At 55.3% G+C, this 23,952-nt stretch overlaps 1 protein-coding gene and 1 long non-coding RNA gene across 4 annotated transcripts in view; both read left to right on the top strand.

Annotated features, from left to right (window-relative positions):
• The first annotated feature begins 1,091 nt into the window (after positions 1–1,091).
• LOC132020430 (uncharacterized) lies at positions 1,092–3,768 on the top strand. The gene is made up of 3 exons (XR_009404961.1): positions 1,092–1,250; positions 2,370–3,068; positions 3,705–3,768. It is a non-coding gene; the product is annotated as an uncharacterized LOC132020430 (long non-coding RNA).
• A 2,093-nt stretch (positions 3,769–5,861) lies between these two features.
• PPARA (peroxisome proliferator activated receptor alpha) overlaps positions 5,862–23,952 on the top strand; it is a 57,840-nt gene continuing 39,749 nt past the window's right edge. The window contains exons 1-2 of one of the 3 annotated variants that reach the window (XM_059401776.1): positions 5,862–5,964; positions 6,979–7,056. The gene's annotated coding sequence lies outside the window, so the exon portion shown is untranslated. The other 2 variants (XM_059401775.1, XM_059401774.1) reach the window with 2 other exon arrangements.

Raw genomic sequence — 23,952 nt, 5'->3', positions numbered from 1 at the left:
TTTCGAAGGTGCCTGCTCAGTCTTTGGCACTTACCTACCCAGCCATCCCTAGAGAGTTTTTTCCGGGTTTTAAAATTACACTCAGCACTAACCCTTGCTTCCACACGGAGACACTAGGTGGTGGGTTTCTAGTCCCCAGCTCCGGGTTCTGTCTTTCTCACCAGCCATCTGAGAAGGTCTCCCGCCGGCTGCCGGTCTGGGGTCCCGTCCCCGGCCACCGTCCCCTTCTAGAGATGGTTCCAGCCACCACCCTTGCACATGCGTGATATTCAGCTCCCTCTCGGCCTCCAGCCCATTCCTTCCTCTGCGTGCCCCGGGCTCCCAGGCAGAGGGAACCTCTCCCCCACCAGGCTGGGCTCCCCCACACCTGGGATGCCTGATGGCATGTGAGCTGGGCCCCCACGTGGGTGTGACTTGGGCAGGCTCCCCAGGCGGCCGCCCACACCCCGCTCTGCCGATTTGTCCAAGATCAAAATCGGGCCCTCGTGGAGGACTGTGTATTTCACGCTGCAAGTCTCAACAGAAACCAGAATGTTGACTTGCAAATAAATACCACAAGTAAATCTGGAGGAGAAGCTAGCCGGGTACAACAAACCCGGAAACATGTCGGGAGGCCTTTGCAACGTGCTGTGTGTTTATCAGTAAACAGAGCTCGTGGGGGCCAGGAGGTCCTGGACTTTGGGCTTTCCAAACCAACAACACGTTGAACAGCTTTGGGGACGGACCTGGGGGCCGGTGAGCCAAAACACACCAATCCCTAACAACCGTTATCAGCACTTCATCTAAGACGTTTTTATTAAGAAAAGGCATTTTCAGTAATAACCCAAGAATGTCAAGGACATCCTCTCGGGGAGAAAAGGGGTGTTTCTTCAAACTGACTAGTTGAAGCTTGACAGGAAACACTAGGTCCCTGCTTCTCTTCCCCATCTTGCTACAGCCCAGGGACACTTGGCACACATGGCCTGTCCCTGCAGGGGACTGGGGACCACAGTCCTTGACCTCATTTCGGTGAAAGCCAGGGCCGAGAGGTGCCAATAGAATGTCCCGGCCATTCCCTGGCTCATTTATGGAGCCTTGTGGGTTCCAGGCCCTGGGCTGGGCACCTGGGAATGAAGGGCTGGGGGAGGCCAGCCCTGCTCCAAGGAGCTCTCTCTAGGGCTGGGCTCAAATTCGTGCTGCCTCGATGCGCTGGAAGAAATCATCTGTAGAAGGCAGAAGCCCGGGCAGACCTGAGCATGAGTGAGCAACAAGTAAGCACTCTGCCTGGGGTCGGGGTGGTGTGAGGCCTCCGTCGAGGCCAGCTCGCCTGAGTGGTGACGCAGGTGGGGCAGAGGCACCTATTAAGACGGTGCTCAACTACGTGGGAGATGGTGGCAACCCAGGGAGGAGGGCGGCTCTGCCAGTGGGATGGACGCCAAGCAGGCTTCCTGGAGGAGGTGACCCTTGGCAGAGCCTTCAGGCAGTTGGTCACCAAATCGCAACCACGACCCACCTCTGAGGTCCTGTCTGTGCACGTCCTACAGGGGCCCTGCTCATTCTTTCCCCAGGGCCTGTGCAGATAAGCACCGCTGCCCCATTTGTTAGATGAGGAAGTTCAGTCAAGAGGTCAAGTCATTTGTCCAAGGTTATACAGACCGAGTCAAAGGTAGAGCCAGGTTTTGACTCTAGGTCAGTTTGATTCCTAATCCCTGGTTCTGTCTATTTGTTTCATGAGGGAAATTGGGGGTGTCCCAGGCACAGGCAGTGATGTGCCCGTATACCCATCTTTACTACACATTTGTGGGTGAACAGCAGTGTCTTCTCTGCATTACCCCCGACCTTGCCCCCCAACAACAGTACAGCTCACAGCCGGGACCCCTACCCGGGTCAGAGCATCGCGAACTCCGTCTGAGCAGAGCAGAACGTCCGTTATTGACCAAATGCTTCTCCGCACCACGCTTCACCGTCAGGCTCTCCCCTACTGGGTCACATGAGTCCTGAAGCTTCAAGCCAGCGCCCTAAGCAGGACATAAGACCATCCACAAGGCAGCCCCCATCCGGAGAACCTTAAGCCCCGCCCCCTCCCAGGGGGTTGGAATGGCACAGATCCGGGCGGGAGGACCGCTCACTGTCGGGAAGGGAGGGAGGGGGCAGCCTTGCTGCAAGTGGACTGTCATGGACTTCTCAAGCACGGTGGCCCGTCTGTCGACCTAGGCTGGGGACAGGTTAATTATCGAAGAGGTGAAATGTCTGAGGCAGCAGCCGTTGCTGGCCTGCAGAAGGTTCCAGAGCCCGCAGGCCTCATGTGAGTGCCTGCCTTCACCCACCACCGCGGCCTCTGCTTCGGTAATAACAATCGGTTAGCATGCGTCGTTTCTTATTTTTTACAGATCTGATGGAATCCAGCCAATGCCCCACTAGGCCGCCTGCTACCCGCCCTGCACCATTTCTACTCTCTCTCCCTTGGCCCCTCGCTCCTGCCGTAGGCTTCTGCACGTGCTACCGCCCCTCCGCAGTGCTGGGGCCGAGACTGATCCTCGACCCGGTGTTCCTGTGCCTGCCAGAGACCACTGGGGTAGCAGGCCAGGAGAGCACCGGCTTCTGCACCAGACCTCTGGGGGGCCCCCTGGGGCCGGCGGATCTGGACTCTGACAGCCTGGTTCTTGCTCCCTCTTGGAGATCTCAGCCGAACGATGGCATTTCTGGCCCTCGGTTTCTTCATCTGTACCATGGGGATGAACCCCGCTACCCTGCGGGACTGCTGTGAGCTCGTTGCCCTAATGTGACAAGACTTTGTTATCTGGACCCACGAGGCTCTGCAGTCATTACTGGGATGGCAGCCACACACAGGCCCTTCGTCGGTCCCGAGGGCCAGCCGTGGGCCACGGGGCAGCTCTGTCCTTGCCAACAGCCAACGCTCTGTTTCTCAGCCTGTGCGCCCTCTCCTCATTGATCTCTACCACCTGAGCCAAGGGCAGGCTTCCACGAGCCCAGAGGCCACTGCCCTGGCTGATGACCCCCGGGAGCACAAAATCCATCTCATCAGAGGCTTTGCAGATCAGCAAAGGGCAAATAAGTGACCTGTAGAGGTATTGGTTCCTGGAAAAGGGCTTACCTAAGCTGTAGGACAAACAGACTCTGGCCTGGCCCCCCAGACCCGTGGGACCTGCTGCTCCCCCCACCAGGACTCAGGAAGGCGGTCAGGTCTCACCTTCTCTCTGGACACAGAGGGCTGACATCACCTTCTTACAAGTTCACTGTGTACCCCACAGTCTGGTATTTAGGGGCAGGAGCCGCCTTCGGCTCCCCACCTCCTCTCTGAAAGTCCTAATTCTCTCCCAGAGGCCAAGGGCACAGCATCAGCAGCCCCAGGGAGATTGGGTGGGTGGGTGCATCCAGGACCTGCTCAGAGTGTGGGTGCCACAGACCCGCCTCCTAGCCTGGGTTCTGCAACTGGCCTCCGTGACCTGGTCTGGGAAGTAACCTCTCTGTGCCTCGGTCTCCCGATCGTAATGGGAGCACCATAATAATGATGTCTCCAAACATCTTTTCTAACAGATTAGAAAATGTGATTAGAAATGCGGAAACACCATCAGCCCCAACAGGTGGAAGCTATGAACCGAGACACACGTACCCCCAAAGTCTCCTAGCATTTATTAAGGCTCCAGGGGGACCCAGGGTGTCAGACACAGTGTCAAGAGCACGAAATGTCCCCGATCTTACAGATCCCGTCCAGCCGTGCACAGGAGGCTGTCTCTGCTCTGTGGCACCGCCCATGTTCCATCCACGCTGCAGGTAAGGAGAGACGGAGGGAGAGACTTCCAGGACATGGGGGAGGGGTGGAATGTTCTTTGTGTGACAGTTTCTCCTGTGCTGGGTGTGTGTCAGGTTCTTCACAGCAAATAGGGACCCATGCCCCCCCACCCAGAGGGCAGCATGCTTGGAGCTGTCTCATGGATGCTTCCAGGCGATCTGATCATTCTTCCCTCTCTACCTGGATGGGGGAGGGAGGGTATGGGTGGCCAAAAGCATTTGCTCAAAAGGGACAACTTTGGGCACATGCATGAGAAACAAATTTTCTCTCCCTAAAAAACCTTGAGAGCCCCACGAATCCAAGAATATAATTGCTCTAATGTCTGCTAGGTGCCTACACGACTCTGTTGAACCCTAACAGCTTCCTTTGTCCTCATTCGAAACAATTTTTTACCAGGTCTTTCCAACCGCCTGGCTGACCTGAGTTTATGGCAGACAGTCACAGCGCAACTGGGAAAGGAAGCCAACATCCCTTGCATTTGGACTCTGGGTCCTTCACAGCCCGGGATCTGGAGTACATCAGATGACATCTTTGAACCTGAATGTCCTCATGAGGACGTCAGCTCTGTAGTTCCTTCTTTGCTATATCCACGACACCCAGCACCGTCCGTGGCTCCTAGCAGCATGAGTAAGACACACGTTCAGCCTGCCCAGCCTGTGCCATAGTCAGGATTTAGTGCACGGGGATAACCTTGAACACTGGAACATAATACAAACACTGGTTATTGCTAGGACGTGTAATAAAAGTTGGGCTTGCCGGTGTGCGAGCAGAAAGGTGATGTGGGTGTCTCTGCAGGGAAGGGCAAAGTTCACCACAGGAAGGAGCCGAACCCCAAGGGTGAGATCCAGGCGCCTGCGACTTAAGGGCCAGGTACGGCCTGGGCTCCAGTCTCGGCATAATACAGGGATTCGTTCGCAGCTGGGTATCCGCCCCCAGCAGGTTCCCCCTGCGGCTCCGCTCGCCGCTACAAATAGAACGGTGGCGGGAGCAGCGGGAGGGCAGGGAGGAAGGCTGGCATAGCACACATTTCGTTCCCAAGGGAGGGGTGTCCCGAGGCGCTGGCACCGGGGGCTTTGTGCATTCCGTGCGCCGCCGCGCAAACAGAGCAGCTCCGCAGCTCTCTCCCCTGCTCCTTGTTCATTGGCTGCCGGGCCGCGACCTCCCCCTGCGCTGGCAAAGGACCAGCGCCTTGGCGGGACACAAAGTCAGCCCCTCGTCCGTGACGCCGGACGGGAGGGGTCACGGCTGTCTGGCAGCCGGGGTGGGGGTGTGGGTGTGGCTGTGGAGCGGGTGGTCGGAGTTGGTGGCCCGCGCCCACGCTGTCCCCGCTGCCCTTCACCCTGGGTCCCTGCCCGCGGGGCCCGCCCGGGCGCCTCCACCACCTGTTGACGCGCCCCTCAGCTCGCGTTCTCTTCGCCTTCTTTCGTGTGCTGCGGTCCTTGGGACCGGTTCTGCCCCGACCGCCCCCCACCCTGCGCACCCCGCGACTCTCCGGCGCTCGCACCTCGGCCGGGGTCCAGACCCGCTCGCCAAAGGCCAGCGGAGCAGGGCTCCCGAGAGAGGAGGGGCCTCGCCAGCTGGGCCTGGGCGCCAGGCGGGAACCTCCAGGGTCCGGCGGCCTCGCGCCCACCCCCGCCGCGACAGCAGCCCCTCCCGGGGCGCGGGCCTGGACCCCCGCCGACGCCCAGCTGCACGCGCTGTCCCACCGTGGCTCTCTGCCCGCTCGCCCGGAGACCTCTGCAGCCCCTCCGCCTCTCCGGCCTCAGTTTCCCCACGGGTGCAGCCGCAGCGGGCACGAGGTGGGAGCCCCAGAGGCCGCGGCCCCGCCTCCGACCCCGCGGGCAGCCAATCGGCTGCCGCCGCCAGGGGGGTGTGTCCCGCCCGGGGCGCGGCCAGGGGACCCGGGGCGGGGCGGGGCTTCCGGCGGCCACCCGCGCGAGCCGCCCGCGCAGCCCGGCCGGGGCGGGGGGCAGAGGGGCGGCGCGTGCCGCGGGGGGCGCGGCTGGCACGGGCGCGGGGAGGCGGCGCCGGGCATGGGCAGGGGACGCGGCAGCCCCACGGCTGGGGCAGCGGGCGGCGGGGGCGGAGGCGGCGGCAGCTAGCGCCCTGCCCCGCGCCGCCTCCCTCGGCGCGCTCGCCCGGCGGACTCGCAGGCGGCGGACTGGCCCCAGGTGCCCAGGGGCGGGCGGGCGCTCGCGGGGGTCGGAGAACCGGGTCTCCCCTTCTCGGGACGCTGGGAGGCGGCCGCCAGAGGAGGGGCCGGGCGGCGCATGCGCGGGACCCGGGGGCGCGGGCCGAGGGCGCCGGGTCTGGTGCTGGGGATCCCCGGGCCCAGGGGGCCGCCCCCTGCTCGGCCTCGCTCCGAGCGACCGAGGCCTCGGAGACGCCGGGTCCGCAGGTTGTCCCGCGGGAGGGAGGGCGCAGCGGGCGGGGGCCTCGGCGCGCCCTTCGCTCCGCCCGGTCGATTGGGGGGGTGTCACCGGCCGGGGGCGTTCCCGGGACCCCGGGATCCCCGAGGCTGGGTAGCGGGCGGCGGGGTCAGACGGACCGCTGGCTGCTGCGCTCGGTCGGACGGGAGAAACTCGCCCGCGGAGCCGCTTTAGGGACGGCCGCACTTTGCGCCCGAGCGCGGTCTGCCCCCCGGCCGAGCCCAGGGCAGCGGCGCCCGCTCCTCCCCGGCCCGGCCCTGCGGGTCCCGCGCGCGGCGTCCGCGCCCAGGTCTGTCCGGGTCCCCGCCAGGCGGGCCCGGGGGGGCGCAGGGCGGTGTCCGCCGCGCTCCGGAAGCCGGCCCTGCCCGCACGCGCGCCCCGGACCCACGGCGGCCGACCCGCTGCGTGCCCGCGCGCTCCTCAGCTAGTTTTCAAGTTTAAAGGAGGGCGGCGTGCCCCAGTGTCAGTGTCAAACGTCCTCCTAAGAAGAGACTGTGGGACGTGCCGGCGTTTGCAGGGCGCTCTGGGCCCTTAGGGGCTGCGCGGCCACCCCCACCCCAGCTAAGCAGGGAGCGCCCTGCTCTCCAGGGCCGCTCGGGAGGGGGGCCGGGGGTGCCGGCAGGGCGGGGGGCCCCGGGTTTTCCATTCCTGCTGAAGTAGGGTCACGGTGACTTTCCCCTTCCAAGGTGGTGGAGAGTTGGGGAGGATCCAGAGGACGTACCGTGACCATTTCCTCCTCACCTTCTCGCTGCCAAGGCTGCAGGGAAGGGCCCGGCCTCCGCGAGGAACCCCTGGTGCCGAGACCAGCTCGGAAGTCAGACGTTGCCGGCACAGGTAAACACCAGGTTTATTCGCTCCTGTTTGCAGACCGAAATATTTAAGTGTTTCCTTCTCTTGCTCAACAAACTAGCCGTCTGGGGTGAGTTACATTACTTTGTGGTGCAAAGTTAGCTGTGTGTTCAGTGCCTGGAAAGGCCCACGAATGTGGACTGGAAGTCGGTGCTGCTAAGTGGCAGATTCTTGTCTCAGTTTCCGGGAGAGGTTCATTCCTTGATAGCAATGCAGTTCCATGTAGCCGACAGCTGAGCTGCGAGAAGAGTTACTCTTTGACAGACGCTGAAGTCACAGGTGCCGGCTCTTCTCGCTGTTTCCATGCTGATTTGAGTATCCAGCGGAGAGCTTGCTGGGGTAGTGGGTCAGGTCTGGAGCTGTCCTCATACAGCACAGGGGCAGCCCTGTCCCACTTCGGGACAACTCTGAGGCAAAAGCAAGTTTCGCGACTGTAGAGAAAATGTGTTTTTTTTCCCCCTCTTTTCTCAGATCTTAGATATATAATGAGAGACATCCCATAATCATGAAATGGTGTGTCCTAGCTCGTGTCTGTTGGACTCGCAAACAGAGTTTTAAGCATTGTGTGCGAGAGAGAGAGAATGAGAGAGAGTGGAGAAAAGGCATGTTTCTTGCACAGAAGCCACTTGGTAATCTGCTTCTGCTTTGTGGACTCTTGGGTAATGAAAAATCGTGCCCTGTGAAACAAATGTGTTTCTGCTTCATCATTTTAAATGTCTGTGTAATAGTCCGTCATGTTTAGGTAAAGTCATTATTTAGCCAATCCCTTAATATGTGTGTGTGTATAATTGTGTATTTTATATATAAACATGTATGCCCCCCATATATATGGGGGCACCTGGGTGGCTCAGTGGGTTAAGCCTCTGCCTTCAGCCGGCTTAGATCACGATCTCAGGGTCCTGGGATCGAGTCCCACATTATGCTCTCTGCTGGGCGGGGAACCTGGTTCCTCCTCTCTCTCTCTCTACCCGCCTCTCTGCCTGCTTGTGATCTCTGTCAAATATATATATATATATATATATATATATATATTTATTTATTTATTTATAATCCATCATTCTACAGCCGTCCGCCGAGCACCTCCTAGGGTGCTCAGTGGGGAGCAAGAGAACCACGGTCTGCTCTTGAAGCTCCTGAAGTTGCTTGTTGTACCAGGATACAAAAAAGAGAGTTGGAGATTGTCCTCACCCCAAAAGGCGAAACTGGACTATAGAGAGGGGAACTGTTTTTGCCAAAACATCTTGCCATTTCCTGATTGATAGCCAATGCTCTTTCTCTTGCGTGCTGTGAGCATCTGTGTTTGTACGACAAATATTCTTTAAGTAATCGTAAAAAAAGGTCAATTGTTTCTCAGCTTAGTGTGCCCAGATTTTAAACACCCCCACTTCTCTTTTCTCCTTTTCCTCTCCCGCATCTCTGTGCGTATCCCCAAAGGAAAAGAGCGCGAGGGCCCCGCCTTCCAAGCGGCCCGTGTCCCTCTGAGCATCTGTGCTGGTTTTGTTGCGTTTCTCCGAGAGAGGATGGGACCAGTATCATTTCTGCTGTTTTTGAATTTGAAGACCTCTGTTTTTTATTTTTGGTTTTCATGGCTTGATATTGAGTCAGTTTTCCCTAGGTTCCACAGACATTCCGAAGGAAGGCGTAGTTTCTGGGTGCGGGGTAGACATGTGCTGTATCTGTTACTTCAGCCTTACTAGGGACATGGAACACGAGAGCTCAACGCCGAGGCCAGGTCATGTGGTTAGGGAGAGTGAGGCAGTGAACTTGAATTTCCAACTTGGTGTGAAGATAGTTTTTTTTTGTTTTGTTTTTGTTTTTTTTTTTTTTTTTAAGATTTTACTTATTTATTTGAGAGACAGAGAGAGAGAGAGAGAAGTTAGGGGAGCAGAAGCAGGAGAAGCAGACTCCCTGCTGAACAGGGAGCCTAACCCGTGACTCGATCCCAGGACCCTAAGATCATGACCTGAGCCAAAGGCAGACACTTTACCGACTGAGCCACCCAGGCACCCAAAGATAGTTTTAAAGTAAGAACGGGGCTCCTGGTGGCTCAGTGGGTTAAAGCCGCTGCCTTCAGCTCAGGTCATGATCCCAGGGTCCTGGGATCGAGCCCTGCATCGGGCTCCCTGCTCTGTGGGGGGCCTGCTTCCCCCTCTGCCTTTCGTTCCCCCTGCTTCTCTCTCTCTCTTTCTCTCAGTCTGACAAATAAATAAATAAAATCTTTAAAATTTAAAAAAAAAACAATAAATAAACATAAAGTAAGAACCAAGCAGCCCCTGGCGGCTGCATGTGAACGCCTTTGTTTCTTCGTCTGCGCATTCTCCACGCTGACAAGCCCTGAGCTTCTTGTGGAAAGGAGCACACGCATGTGAGCTTCTAGCTGGTTCTGCGGATGGTGAGACACGGCCTAGCCCGATGCGCGGCTCAGGCGAGAGGTGTGTTTGTTCCTTCCTCTGGAGTTTTGAATCGCATAGCATCTCACCGTCGTGACAGTGCGGTGTCTGGGAAGAGTTTCTGCACTCTAAAAAGTGAAGAATTTGGTCCCTCTGGGCCAACCTTGTTAGAATTATTTTTGTGGTTGAGCCACCTTTGTTTTCAGGTCAGCTCGTGCTGGGAGAGAAAGCTCGGACGTGTTGGTTTGCATCGCAGGCGGCTCCCTACGGTGGAAATGCACTGGGTTCTGAAGCTTGGGACTTGGTTTCTTGCTCCTTAGCAGCTGCCTGCCGGGCCCGGGGCCTTTGCCCACCTCTCTAGACTGCTCTACTGCTCTCTCCTCATCAGAAAATCCCACTTCCCTTCTCTGAGGGGTTGGGAAGCTCAGCAGTAGAGGCTTACCTGCAGTCTCCTGTACGGCATGAAAACCCACGTGTAGCCCAGAAGGTGTCCTGGGAGGAAGCTGACCCTTCCTGCTCTAGGCTCCTCGGTGAGCCACAGCCGGTCCCTGCGCTATTTTTGCTCTGGCCAGGATTTTCACAGGCTCTCAGAAAGCGGCACGGACGTTCCCCGCGGGGCTGGGACTCGCTGAGCGCAGTGTGTGTCCTGTTCGTGTCTGCCCCGCTGGTCTTACATCCCAAGTAGGTCCTTGCGAATGGTCACTGAGCCAAGCCACCAGCAGAACCCAGTTGGACAAGGATTGGCTGCCAGACCTCCGTTTCCTACCGGCCGCCAACGTGGGTGGGAGCTGGCTTCGAAGGGCGGACAGCAGGCCTGCCCACCAGGCCCCCGTGGCACGTGGCAGCTTCCCTCCCACCGGGACGGGGAGACCGCAGTCTCAGTCACGCCGCGGCAGGGGAGCGGCTGCAGTCCTGCGGCCCCAGGGTGCAGGGTGCGGGGCATCCACATCATGAAGGCGGTGGTGTCCAAGATGACTCTGACCGTGATCATGACTCTGATTCGGGCACGTCGTGTATCGGAGGGACTTTTCACGAGCGGGCCCGAGCAGCTAGTTAAGTAGAATGCGATAGCTTTCTGCGAGATCGTGGGTTCAGATTCCAAACAACGGGCTCATCAGGGAAAGGGTGTCTTTACCCCGGTGGGAGTTCGGGGGCGCTTCTGTCTGGGAGGGCAGGGGTCCCTCGGCCACTCCGGGTGTGGGGACCAGATTGGCACGGGGGCAGCTTGAGACAGTGCTGGCTCCATGTTGCAGGGAACCACGCTCGCCTGGCTGCTTCAGTTTTGTGCTCTTTTAAGACATTTGTGAGTAAAGATGAGTGACAGTTCCCAGTCTGAAGTACCCGCTTCACGCCGTTAGCTCAGAGGCCACAAGCAGACCTTGAGGAAGGCATCACTTCAACTAGTCAGAGCTAGCAAGGCAGATACAGAATGAGGCACCGCTTCCAAGACCATGAAGCTTTGTATGTGTGGGTCGAAATTATAATACAGTTAAATGAACAGTATATTCCACCCTGTTTTTACGAGTGAGTGAGGCCCCACGCTTTCCTGCAGCCCTTCATAACCGAACAAGCCTGTGGTTCGTGATCACCGCACGAAGGTGACAAGTTGCTAAGCTCCAGTAAAAGGGACCCAGTCATGCGGAGTTGACCCGTGGCCGCGTCCTTTCTGAAACATTCTAAGAAGTGAGTCTCGTCAGCCCGACGAGACTGCGTCAGTGTGGATTTCTAGTGAAGCAACACGGCTTGTAGGGGACAGGCTCGCTCTGCTGTCAGATCGTGTCTGCTGACTGTCCGCAGGCCGGGTTTCTCCTATCTCCTGTGTTCAGTGGGATAATTTTTGACCAGAAGAACTTTTAAAAGCCTCTCCAGCAGGTTTATTATCAGACAGGTGGACTAGGCTGCCAACACGCAGAGCCCGTTGCCCTTTTCTAGGGATCATGAGGAAATTTGATAAATTCTACAGTCTCCTTTTGGTTCATTTTATGGGAGAGCTTGCTAACTAGGCCAGAGTCTTATCTGTTCACTGTGCACTCGCATCGGGGGTGAGATTAAGGGGAATGATGTTTAAAAGGAAAATTGTCCAGAGAAATGTGAAATCTGGTTGAAACAAGAGCATTTGAATGACTTGTGCCGTCCTCTGATGTCCTGACCTTCGGGGGAGGGCTCTGCTGGCCCGCGATGATTGCCCCCTTTCTCCACTTGGAACATGTCCCCGTCTCTGACACTGTCTCAGGTCCGGGCAGGGGCCTCCGTCCTGCGTCTCCTGGGCTCCCCTGAAGCTGCATGGCGTCCAGTCCCAAGCACACACAGGCTCAGGAAAGCACCTCCTCCCCTTCTCTCCTTAGAAGCAGCCACATGTGGAGAGAGTTTTCCGGAAAGGAAGACATTCTGTTGTTGCAGTTGTCAAATCAGAAAGGGAAACCTCCTCTGTTCTGCTCAGCCAGGACTCCTGAGAGCTGAGGAACAAGTCCAGCCGAGCAGGGATGCTGCCAGCCCAGGCTTTATGGGGGGCAACAACCCGAGAAGAAGGCTTTGAACAATGAGGGGCATGAGGAGAAAGGTGCCGGGGCTTTAGAAGCCTTTGAAGCTGATGTTCCTTGAGAGGAGAAGACCAGCATACACAGGGTTCAAGGAACTCTTGTGCGGGGCCGGTGGAAAGGTTGGCGCCCAGAGCATCCGTCAGGTGCAGAAAAGGAGACTTTAGATGCAGGGGAGAGTGAGGAGAAGGGGCAGGGGCCCGTGGGAAGGTCGCAGCTCCCGGCGGAGGCCACAGCAGGCAGGTTCCAGCAGGCGCTTTCCACGAAGGGCAGCTGTCATTCTCTCGAAGCTCCTGGCTCTGTGTGGGAAGACGGGGACAGAGTGCGGAGCAGCTGTAAGAAAGGAAAAGGGGGTCTTTTGTTTTCAACCCAGAGACCGAGAATGACCGAGAATGACCGACCTTCTTCTGCCCCGTCCTCTTGACTTCGATGAATCTAATGAAGTTGGCTTTTGGAGTCGAGGTCAGAAGGCCAGTGGAGGTGAATATTTAACCACAGCCAAGGACAGCTGCTGATCTTTAGTACTTGCAGGGCACAGGCCAGTAAAGAAGCAGGAGTCTGGAGGAACAATAGCCAGGCAGGTGGGCACGGCTGCGGCTCATCCGCACCCAGCCACGGTAGACAGACACACGGAGGCCCGAACTGACCGCGCATTCGCAGGGGGGCCTTCCGAGCCACACGAATCCTCCTCTAGGAGGTGTTTCCGAAGGATGCGTTGCGACATCGGGACTGGCACGGTCTCTGAGAACGAGCGCTCCGAGGGACGAGGGTAAGGATCGGAACGCAGGGCTCTGGAAAGGAGCTGCTTTTCAGAGATGAAAGTGACATCCTAGCCAGAGGTGTTGGCACGTCCTCTGCCTGTCGTCAGAAGATGGCTTCAGCCATCACCTGTGCACGCCCGGAGCTGCGCTGCCAAGGGACCAGGGACACAGACGCTCACTTTCCAGTCTGGAGCCCTCGGCGCCCCTCTCCCGATGCCAGCCGCTGGTCTCCGCCATGTCCTGGGTCCAGCTGGCCTCGCCTCCTCCCCAGGGGCCTGTGCACTTGGTCCTTGTGGCCGTGACCGCAGGCCCCACGTCCGCTGGCCTCCTGACCTCACCCTGACCTGCCCAGGGACTCCCGCGGAGCGTGGCCAGCCCTCCCTCCTGGCCCAGGATGTGGCCTTAGGCTGAGGCTCTGAACGCAGGACCAGCGTGGGGTCCTCGGTGCGGCTCTCGGCCGCACGTGGGCCCTTCTGGCCTGCGCCTCGGTTTTCTCGTTGACACGTGGGCGGATACCAGCGCTTTCCAAGGGTGGTTATACCTGCCACATAGGAAGAACTCTGTAGCTGTTTCTTGGCTTCTTTTCGCCCTCGGGCTTCTTGCTGACTCACCCGGCCTTATTCATCAGCTTCCCTGTGAGCAGGAAGGCACAGCCCTCCTCTCCCGGCCTGACTTTCTTCCTGCACCGCCAGTTCCTCTCACGCACCCAGGTCCCTCCCTCCTGCCCGGGACTCTCCGTTACTGGTTACTGACCCCGCCCCCACCTTGCCCCCAGAGCCTCCGCCCTGCAGCACTGAACTTGAAGCTACCCTCTCGGGGGAACCTCTCTGAATTCCCTGCCCCACTTGGACCTCCCCGACACACGCACTTAGGATGCCCGGGGGCTTTTCCTGATGAAGGTTGGTCTCCCCATGCGACGGGGACCCCAGAAGCCCCGAGCCGGAGTGGCCTTGCTCACCACCGGCTCAGCCTCAGGCCGTGCAACCAGGTAGCTCCTGTGTGGCCACCGTCCAGCGGAGACTCCCTCGAGGCTCAGGGGCCCCTCCGCCATCACGCCTCCCGGGACCCCTCCTCCATCACGCCTCCCGGGACCCTCCTCCAGACCGGATGTAGGACTTTGTCCTGCAGACATTCAAACCCGACGGCAGGTGCAATGCTCTCTGACTCGATACATTCTGGCCTCCCCGCGGCCACTGTTCGCTGAGCGCTCTCACTGTGCATGTCCGAGCTCGTGCATTCACTCAACACACACTTACTGAGGGCCCACCTTGTGCTAGGCAGCGTCTGAGGCGCTGGGGAGGCCGTGGAACAGCTACAGGAATGGTCACCGTCCTTACAAATCACTGCGTCGCAGGACGCGTGGAGCTCCCAGGCAGAGGGGACGCGGGTCCCCAAGCGGGGAACGCCAGGGTTTTAACAGCGATCTGAATGGGTGGCTCCACAAATACTTGTCTTTAAAATTCAGAACTTCCTTTCACTAGAGGAGGTAAGTCAGGAAGGAGGCAAGAGTGAACAAAAATTATCCAAGAGATTCCAGAACCCATTTTAGTTGCTCTGATTATTACCTCGAAGGCATTAAGTGCTCACGCGAAATCCTTCTGACCCACTTAGTGCAGCAGAATTTAAACCTTAGGTGAATATTAACTCTAATTGTGCATCTAATGACCCAGATGCAGGAAGCAGCATTTGCTTAGTTCCGGGGTCTGCCTTCTCTCTGTCGCCAACACTTCCAGCATTAAAAGCAGACAAGCCTCCGAGCAGCAAGTCGGTCTTAGTCACATGAGCATGATAATTGCTCCCCGAGAGGTGAGCCGGGTGGTGAGCCGTTAGTGTGACACCGTTTGGCCTGACAGCAGTGACCGAGGCATGTTATTCCGTAGACAAATTCCTCTCCTGGATTATGGACGATGGGGGACGTCGAGGCCCTCGAGGACCGGGAGGCTTCTGGCTCCGTGGCTGTGGCGGTGGGACCGAGGCAGCCGACTCCTGCCCGGGGCCGTCACGAGCCCTGTTAACGGCAGGTGGGAGCAGGGCCGGCTCCTGGAGGAGCCTGGGAGAGGAGCCTGGCTGCCTTCCATGGGCGGGACCGGTGTTGGGCTGGCTTCTGGGACCCATTTTACCAGACGTCCCTCCTGCTGGGCTCCCTGCACATCAGGCCACTGACATGGGCTTGAGGTTGGGTTTCCCCGCAAGTCGGGATCACTGAGGTGATATATGTACTGCTCAGCCCGTTCAGACTCCCTGTTCCCTCGGGGGCGGCCAGCCGGGGGTGGGCGGTCAGCCGGGTGGGGGGGATGGCCCGCAGCCCTTCGCTTGTGACCCCTTCGTGGTGAAAATCAGCACCGTGGGTTGAGTCGTCCTCACACTCTGACTCTCCCGGACGCCCCCTTTCCGCCTCCCTGTAGCTCGCAAGGCCCAGGAGACGCGCTCAGCCCCAGCCAGATGGCCCAGGCGAGTCTCCTCAGGCGGGGCCCCGGCCCGTGTCCGTCTCCTCGAGCAGTCGTAACAAAGCAGCATGATCAACAGCCACGTGTTCCCCCGGCAGTTCTGGGGGCCAGAAGTCTGACCTCGAAGTGTGGGCAGGGCTGTGACCCCCAACCCCGAGGCTCTGGGCGGACCCTCCCTTGCCTTCACTTACCGTGCGGCGCTCGGGCTTGTAGACGCATCGGTCCAGTCTCTGCCTGTCATCACACAGTGTGTGTGTGTGTGTGTGTGTGTGTGTGTGTGTGTATCCAGATGTCCCCCCTTTTCTATAAGAACACCATTTGTCACGGATTAAGGGCCTGCCCTGCTCCCGTATGACGTCATCATAACTACATCTGCCCAGACCCCTTTTCCACTAAGGTCACATTCTGAAGTACCGGAGGAAGGACCTGGATGTATCCTTTGGCAGCAGGGACACAAGTCAGCCCGTCGCGGTGCCCTCAGTCCCGTCTGCCACGCAAGTTCACCTAGGCTCCAAGATTGGAGCGTGGACATCTCTGGGTGCCGTGCTCGTGGGATTCAGCATCTCTCCTATTCATACCCGAATGTGAGTGACCTGCTTAGTGTCCGGCTCCGACAACGGAAGACAAATCTAGGACATCCGAGATAAAAAGCTGGGGCCAGAGTTGCTGGTGCATGAGGCAGCCAGGGTAGGGGAGGTCGTGCGGACACGTGCCAGGACAGCTGTAGAGGGACACGTGTGACAGCACAGTGAGTGGCAGAGTGTGGTGGTTTCCTCCCTTCCCTCCGTCGGGCTGAGGCCCGGGGCAGAGCTCCCACTGCCGCTGCTGCAGTGGAGGGGCTGGAGTGTCGGGAGGTCCTGGCCCCACGGGACTCTCCCAGCTCTGTGTCCCTGCTTACAGGAAGGAAGGACATCCTAACTGTGCTTCTTCCCCACATGTGGAGGTCTTCTCTGACCCCCCATTTGTGACTGTAGCCCCTTCTGCCTGCCTGGTCACCGTCCATCAAAGGACATGCTCCGTTGAATCCTGTCTGCCTCCCCTCCCTGGAACGGCTGCTCCACAGGGGAAGGGATGTCTGTCTGTCTTCTTCACTCCTGTCCTGGTGGCTAGACCGTGGCCTCGTATAGAAGGCTCCTAACAATGGCTGTTGAATAACAAAACCTCCCTCTCTACTTAATAATCTGTGCCCTTGTGGTTGTTGAAAAGATGAGTTTTTCTGTTCGAAAATTTTATTGGCCTTTTATTAGGAATCTGTTTTAACCAGATTGCCTGAATATGAGGAAAACCTTAAGGAAATGCAGTCATATGCCAGTCTACAGAGTTTATTCAAAGGTACAGAAATACTCTAGGGCTCTGGAAATAAAAAATGAAGAGAGAAACAGGTCTGAAAATATTGACATGGGGACTCCGTTTTTGATAATGGCTTGAAAGTCAACTCGAAAAGGTGGACGAAATCTTTAAACATATGCCATGGCGCTGGAGAACTCACCCGGTGAGTTGTCAGGCTGGAGTCTGGAGAGCATGGGAATTTGACCTTTGGGGTCATTTTGTCCCTGGGGTATTGGCCAGTTTATGGATGAAGCAATGAAGAAGCTAAGTAGCATTTCTCTGTGGCTAAGAGTAGACTCGGGCTATCAAACCTCTAAGAAGGGAAGATCCTGGAAACAGCCCAAGTTTTCTGTTGGGACCCAAAAAGCTGCCCTCTAGGAAAATAGGTGACTGGAAATTGATAAGCTTGCTCATGAACTGACCCCGGTTCTAACTAGTCTCAGTCCCGGAGGCTGGACGAAGGTGGTCCCAGATTGCCAGGACCCTGGCAGATGCCTGTAGGAACAAAGCATCATTCTAGGTCTCTATTTCTAGGAACAAATTCTGAAATATAGGCAGCTCCCAGTGTGCAGTTCCATTTGTAGGAATCCCAATGACCATAGTTAGTTAAATGCCACCAGGCTCCCCACAACACAGCTTAGGTACCAGAACTAAGTGGGTGTGGGTTCAAGCTACTCTGGGTAAGTTTTTTACAAAGAAATGAGACACTTGGATTTCAGTGTTTCTAATGTTTTAAATTACAAAGTACTAAGTCTGTATTAGTTTTACAATATGTTTTTGTTCCCTGTTCATTTACAAGGGACAATAAGAGAGTTTTTAATGTTTTGCCAAAAACTTTGAAAGGGCATGTAATTTTCACCAGCGATTAGTACAATCACTTTGCACAATTTCTGCCCATGTGATCCTTTTCATGGTGAGGCATGACTGTTTGCACAGAGTGGCACACAACAAAACCAACCAAGAGTGCAAGAAGACCTCATGAGCCATTAAATGACAGACAATAGAAAGAGACCCATGAGATGCTAGATATTAGGCTTATAAGATATAAACCTTAAAATAACCTGCTTACTCTATTTAAGAAGATAAACAATGGGGTTGGGAACTTTGGTAGACACCAGAAATTATATATTTAGAAAGTACATTGATATGAAAAATACCCAAGTAGAAATGACAAAAGTAAAATATACAAAGGCTGAAATTATGTACCTTGTAGATAGATAAAACAGCAGAGTAGACATGACTATTGGGAGAATTGTGGAATCACAATTCAGTGTCTAGGTCAGAAGATAATATCTAAAATGAAGCACAAAAACAAAAGGACAGAATACAAATGTATTGAGAATTCTGTTGTACATATCATTGGGATCCTAGGAGGACAAGAAAGAGAGAATGGAGCAGAAGCAGTATTGGCAGTGATAGAGACTGAAGCTTCTCTGCCACTGATGAAAAACATCAAGTCACAAATTCGAGAATCTACAGAACTATCGGCAGAATTAAAGATAAAAAACAAAAAAATCCATATCTCGACACACTATAGTGCAACAGCTGAAAAACAAAGACAAAGAGGTAATCCTGAAAGATGCTAGAGGTTAAAAACAATGAAAAAAGACATTACTTTCAGAGGAGCAACAAGTCAGAGATCACTTCTCAACCAAATTCTCAGACTTCTCAACCAAAAACAGATAATTTTCTCAACCAGAAGACAATGAAAAGACATCTGCAGTGTGCTGAAAGTTGGTCCCCACCTCCCAAGAATACAAGGTTAGTTTAACTTTTAAAAAGTAATCAAGCATCAGAAAACTATGAGATGCCGCCTTGGGCTAAAATGCACGAGATGTGTGCAATGAAACTGACAAAACATTGCCGAGAGAAATTTTAAAAGACCTAGATCTAAATAAATGGCAAGTTATACCATGCTCTTAATCAGAAGACTCAGCTTTGTTAAGATGGCAGTTCTTCCTGCAGTGACCTACACATTCAACATGATCAAAATCAAATCTTAGCATGTCTTTTTGTTGAATTTGACAACTTGATTCTAAAATTATATGGAATCGTAAAGGACCTAGAGGTGCTAAAGTGTCTTTGAAAGGGAACACAGAAGACTTAGACTACATGATTTCAAGAATTACTGTAGACTTACAGTAATCCAAAAGTGTGGTACTGATGTGAAAATAGACAAACAGATGAGTGGAACAGAATAGCAAGTCTAGAACTAGACCTTTAAATATATGGTCTATGGGTTCTCAACAAAGTGCCAAGTCAATTCAATGGGGAAAAAATAATGTTTTTAACAGATAGTGCTGGAACAATTGGATAGAAATATGCAAAAGAATAGGGGTGCCTGGGTGGCTCAGTTGGTTGGGTGTCTACCTATGGCTTGGGTCATGATCACAGTCCTGGGATCAGGCCTCACATCAGTCTCCCCTCTTCAACTGGGAGTCTGCTTCTCCTCCCTCACTCCCCCTCTATGCTTTCCCTGTATCTCCCACTCTCTCGCAAATAAACAAACAAACAAACAAATAAATAAATAATTTTTAAAAAGTACACAAAAGAACAAATCTTGACTCTCATCAAACACCATATTAAAGAAGAAGAGGAGGAGGTGGAGGGTGAGGAGGAACTTGAAATGGGTCATAGATCCAATTTTAAGAGTGAAAACGACACAACTCCAAAAAGAAAATACAGAAGGTGTCTTACTGATTTGGAGTTTGGCTAAGATTTCTTATATATGATTCAAAAAGCATGAACTATGAAAAAAAATTAGTAAGTTGGATTTCACCAAAATTGTAAACTTCTGCTCATCAAAAGACAAAAGAGGGGTGCCTGGGTGGCTCAGTGGGTTAAGCCTCTGCCTTCAGCTCAGGTCATGATCTCAGGGTCCTGGGATTGAGTCCCGCATCGGACTCTCTGCTCAGCAGGGAGCCTGCTTCCTCCTCTCTGTCTCTGCCTGCCTCTCTGCCTACTTGTGATCTCTCTCTGTCAAATAAATAAATAAAATCTTTTAAAAAAAAGGCATAAGAAAATGAAAAGGCATGCCACATATTGGAGAAAATATTTACAAAACGTACATCAAAGGATTTACATCTGGACTATATAGAGAGTTCTTATAATTCAGTAAGAAAATAACCCAATCAAGAATTAAAGCAAAAATGGGCCAAAGGTTTGAACAGACTCTTCAACAAAGGGCATTGGATGGCAAGTAAGCACATGAAAAGATGTTCAGCATTGTTATCATTAGGAAAATGGAGATTGATAGCAGTAGCTATCACTGTCAGAAGTAGAGAGATATCGCTATACACCAACTTCAATGACTGAAATTAAAATTTAGAAGACTGGCCAAGTGTGGCTGAAGATATGGAACAACAGGGACTCTCCTACACTGAATACAAGAATGTAAAATGGTGCAGCCACTTTGGAAAACATTTTGGCAACTGATATCACTGATGTTATTATAAAAAATGTCATATATCTGAGGAGTGTCTGGGTGGCCCAGTTGGTTGAGCATCCAACTCTTGATTTTTGGGTCAGGTAGTGAGCCTGGGCATGGAGTCTACTTAAGATTCTCTCTTTCTCCCTCTCCCCAACACCTCACTCCCTCCCTTTATTTATTTATTTATTTATTTATTTATTTATTTATTTGGCAGAGATCACAAGTAGGCAGAGAAGCAGGCTGGGGGGGGGGGTAGACTCCCTGCTGAGCAGAGAGCCCAATGCGGGGCTTGATCCCAAGACCCTGAGATCGTGATCGGAGCCAAAGGCCGAAGCTTTAACCCACTGAGCCATCCAGGCGCCCCAGCCTCACTCCCTCTCTTAAAAAAAAAAAAAATCATAAACCTGAAAGAATTACTGTCAAAAGACTCCATACTGTACAATTCCAACCATAGGACATTCCTTAAAAGGCAAAACTACAGAGGGGTGAAAGGATTGGTGGTTGCAGGATAGAGAATTTTTAGGCAGCAAAACTACTCAGTGTGATACTATAATAGTGATACATGTCACCGCACATTTGTCAAAGTGCACAGAATGTGCAATAACAAAAGTGAACTCTAATGTCAACCATGGACTTCAGTTAATAATAATATATGGATATTGGCTCATCAATGGTAACAGAAGTACCAGGAGTTACTAACAGGAAAACCGTTTAGGGTGTGTATGTGTTGGCAGGTACTATGGAAACTCTTTGTACTTCCCACTCAATTTTAATGTCAACCCAAAACCATTCTAAATAATAAAGTCTATTAACTGAAAGTTAAATTTAAAATGCATATATCACATACCTAAGAATAAGTCTAAAGAAGGTATGCAAGACCTCTCAGAAAACCAACGACATTACTGACAAAAATTCGACATAGCCCAAACGAATAAGGGGTTATACCATGTTCATGGAGGAGACATGCAGTATTGGAAAGGTGCTGGTTCTCTTTGGAGAGGTTTCCAAGGGTACCACTATCTGCAACCAAGCGCCTGCATCTTGCAGGTGTCAGCTGAACAGTGTGGACTCTCAGAACTGGTCACAGACAGTTTAAATGGCCCTGAGGCCCCCGAAGGCAACCTGTCCCAGGATGTCTTAGGGTGCAGTTCAGGAACTTGATAGCTGAAATTTCCATTGTTTTCTTAAACAGATCACTCTTGTTTCCTTAGCATTCTTGTCACCAGAAGTTGCCTTCTCCTCGTTTCTTTAGAAAAGCTCCACAGAGCCCTTGCCTTGTAGGCACTGGCAGTGTTCCTTTCAGAGACTTGTTACTTAAAATGATTTGAGGGTGTTTTTTTTTTTAATTATTATTAAGCAAGGGAACAATGTTCATAATTTAGTGCCAGTGTTCGATTCATTCAGTCAATATTTATTGAACTCTTGTTTGTATAGCCGAGGGAGGTGACAGATGTGAACTCCGCCTTAACTTATAGATCTTCGGGGCAGGAGGGCACTGGCCAACCCCTGGGCTGTGAGCTGTGAGCTGTCAGGGGGGAGTGGTGTGGACGGTGGATCTAGGAGGGCTTTGGGGAAAGGACTGGTATTGGAGCATCCCTTAAAATGTGTAGGGATGGGAGGCATTCCAGGCAAAGAAATAGGATAAATTGTAGGAAAAGCTGGTAAACATGAGTTGGGTCTGGCAAATGCTGAGCTGTTTATTTTGGCCAGAATATGAGGTTTGCAAAGGGAAGTGATGACAAGATTGATTCCTTCAAGATCAAATGTTTACTCAGCTCCTTCTTTGTGTCAGGCATGGGTCTAAGCACTGGGGAACAGATGAGCCAGCAAACACCCACAAAATCCCCTTGTTCCTAGGGTGGTGCTCTGGCAGGGACAGACAGGTGACAAGCATAGTTATGAGGTACATGGCTTGGAGGGCTAGAGGATGCTAAGTGTAGGGGAAGGACGTGTGGAGCAGGTGAATGAGCCAGGAGCACCAGGGAGGGTGGCCAGGGTGGCCTGGCTGAGAAGGTAGTGCTCGAGGAAGGACTGGATGGTGAGGGTGGCCGGGCAGATACCAGAACGGGAAGCATGCTGGCTGAGCGGGAGGCGGAGTGCGAGGTGGTGTGACTGGGGAGCAATGTCATGTTGAAGAGAAAGAGGACACGAGGTCCCAGACCAGAGATGGCAGCAGGTCACTGTGGAGACCTTGGGCAGCAGGGGAGCGGGGGTCTGGCAAGGTTATGTACTGTATGTGAAAGCAGCCATGGGGAAGGGGACCTCTGAGTGGGTCTGTGGTACACGTTGATTTAGCTGTTAGAGGCTCCCTCTTGCTGTCACCAGGGACCACGGACAGAAGCTGCAGGCGGGTCCTGAGGCTGACAGGGCTTCTGGAGGGCCTGAGGGCATGTGGCTGGGGCCAGCAAGGTGGCGTAGGGGAAGAGCCCTGCACCTCTTCCCCCGGCAGGGAAAACCTGACTTTAGGTCCAGCTCGGCCTGTGAGTGCCCTTGGACAATGCTGATCCTTGGGCTGTTCCACTGCTACAAACGCAGGTGTTTGGAACTGGGGGGGGGGGGGGGCTCTGATCAGGGCTGTCCTCGAGGACACGCCTGGCAGCGAGAGCCTGTAAGAGGGAGACAGGCGGCCAGGGGGCCAGTGGGGAGGCTGCTGCAGGTGTCCCGGCGGAGGGAGAGGTGCCTTGCGCTGGGCTGGAGATGGCATGGGGGCAGGTGACTTAAGAAGAGGACAGTCTTTCGGAACAAGCAAGCGAAGGGGACTGCCCAAAGGACCCTAAGCTGCGACTTGGTGCAGGCGTAAAAGACCGAGGTTACATCAGGGCGTGCTGGGCACCAGGCACGGTGACAGCTGTCCCTGGCTGGCAGGGTGGCCGCCGAGCCTTCTGCATGGCAAGCACCGTGGCTCTGACGGGTTCCTCCGCCGGCGACAGCGCACATATCAGCTACCCCAGAAGCGGGGCGCCCCGCGCTTCCAGTCCCCAGCGCCCGGTCTCAGGAGCCAACCCTTGAGGTCCCCCTGCTCCTGTTTTCACGCAGAGCCTCGCTTCGGGGCAGGAAACTCCGCGCGCCCCCCCCCTCCCCGCACAGGTCGCTCCTGCCCCTCAGCAGCCCCGTCTGGGCTGCCTTCTCGTGTGCTTGAGGACTGCGGCCGCTCTGCCCCCGGGCGGCCCCCCGCTCACGGCCGCCGAGGCCCCCGCGTGTCCGCGCTCCTGCCTGGCCGGCTCACTCGGGAGCGCGCGGCACAGCCGGGTGCGGCTCTCGGGGTTCCGCGGCGACGGGCCGGAGCCGAGGGCTCTGGGGCCGCGGGTCCCGCAAGGAAGCCTCGCGGGCCTCTGGGGCGGCGCCCGGACCACGCGGCCGGGTCCCTGCGCCCGGGCCTGCCGGGAGGCCGGCCGCGGGTGTCCGCGCCGCTCCCGCCCTCCGCCGGAACCCAGGGCGGGACGGGGAAGTGCCCACGTGCGCGCCCGCCCGAAGGCTGCGGAGGCGGCTCCGGACGCCGAGAAACGCCGCGACGCGCGGGACCCCGCCCCACACCGGATCCGGCGCCGGCGGGGAGGACGCTCTCCCGAGGGTTTCCGGGCCAAGTGACAAAATCGGACCGGGGGTCCCGGAGGAAAGTCTCGCATCTCCGCTGGGTCGGCCGCGGGCGTCCGCGTCCTGCGGGCCAAGGGACTGTCCTCGTTCTTCCACCCGCGGCCCGCGCTAGGCGTCAAGAGGGACCCCCGCGCCCCACGCGCCTGCGCACATCCTTGTGGCTCCCTGCGCCGTGCCCCACGCGCCTGTGCACGCGCTTGCACAACCTGCCCCATGGGCCCCACGCGGTGCCGCACGCGCTTGCGCAACCTGCTCCATGGGGGCCCCACGCGGTGCCGCACGCGCTTGCGCAACCTGCCCCATGGGCCCCACGCGGTGCCGCACGCGCTTGCGCAACCTGCTCCATGGGGGCCCCACGCGGTGCCGCACGCGCTTGCGCAACCTGCCCCATGG

This window comes from Mustela nigripes, chromosome 6 (assembly GCF_022355385.1).
Source record: "Mustela nigripes isolate SB6536 chromosome 6, MUSNIG.SB6536, whole genome shotgun sequence".
Taxonomy (NCBI): domain Eukaryota; kingdom Metazoa; phylum Chordata; class Mammalia; order Carnivora; family Mustelidae; genus Mustela; species Mustela nigripes.
This window is presented reverse-complemented; position numbering and strand designations above follow the sequence as displayed.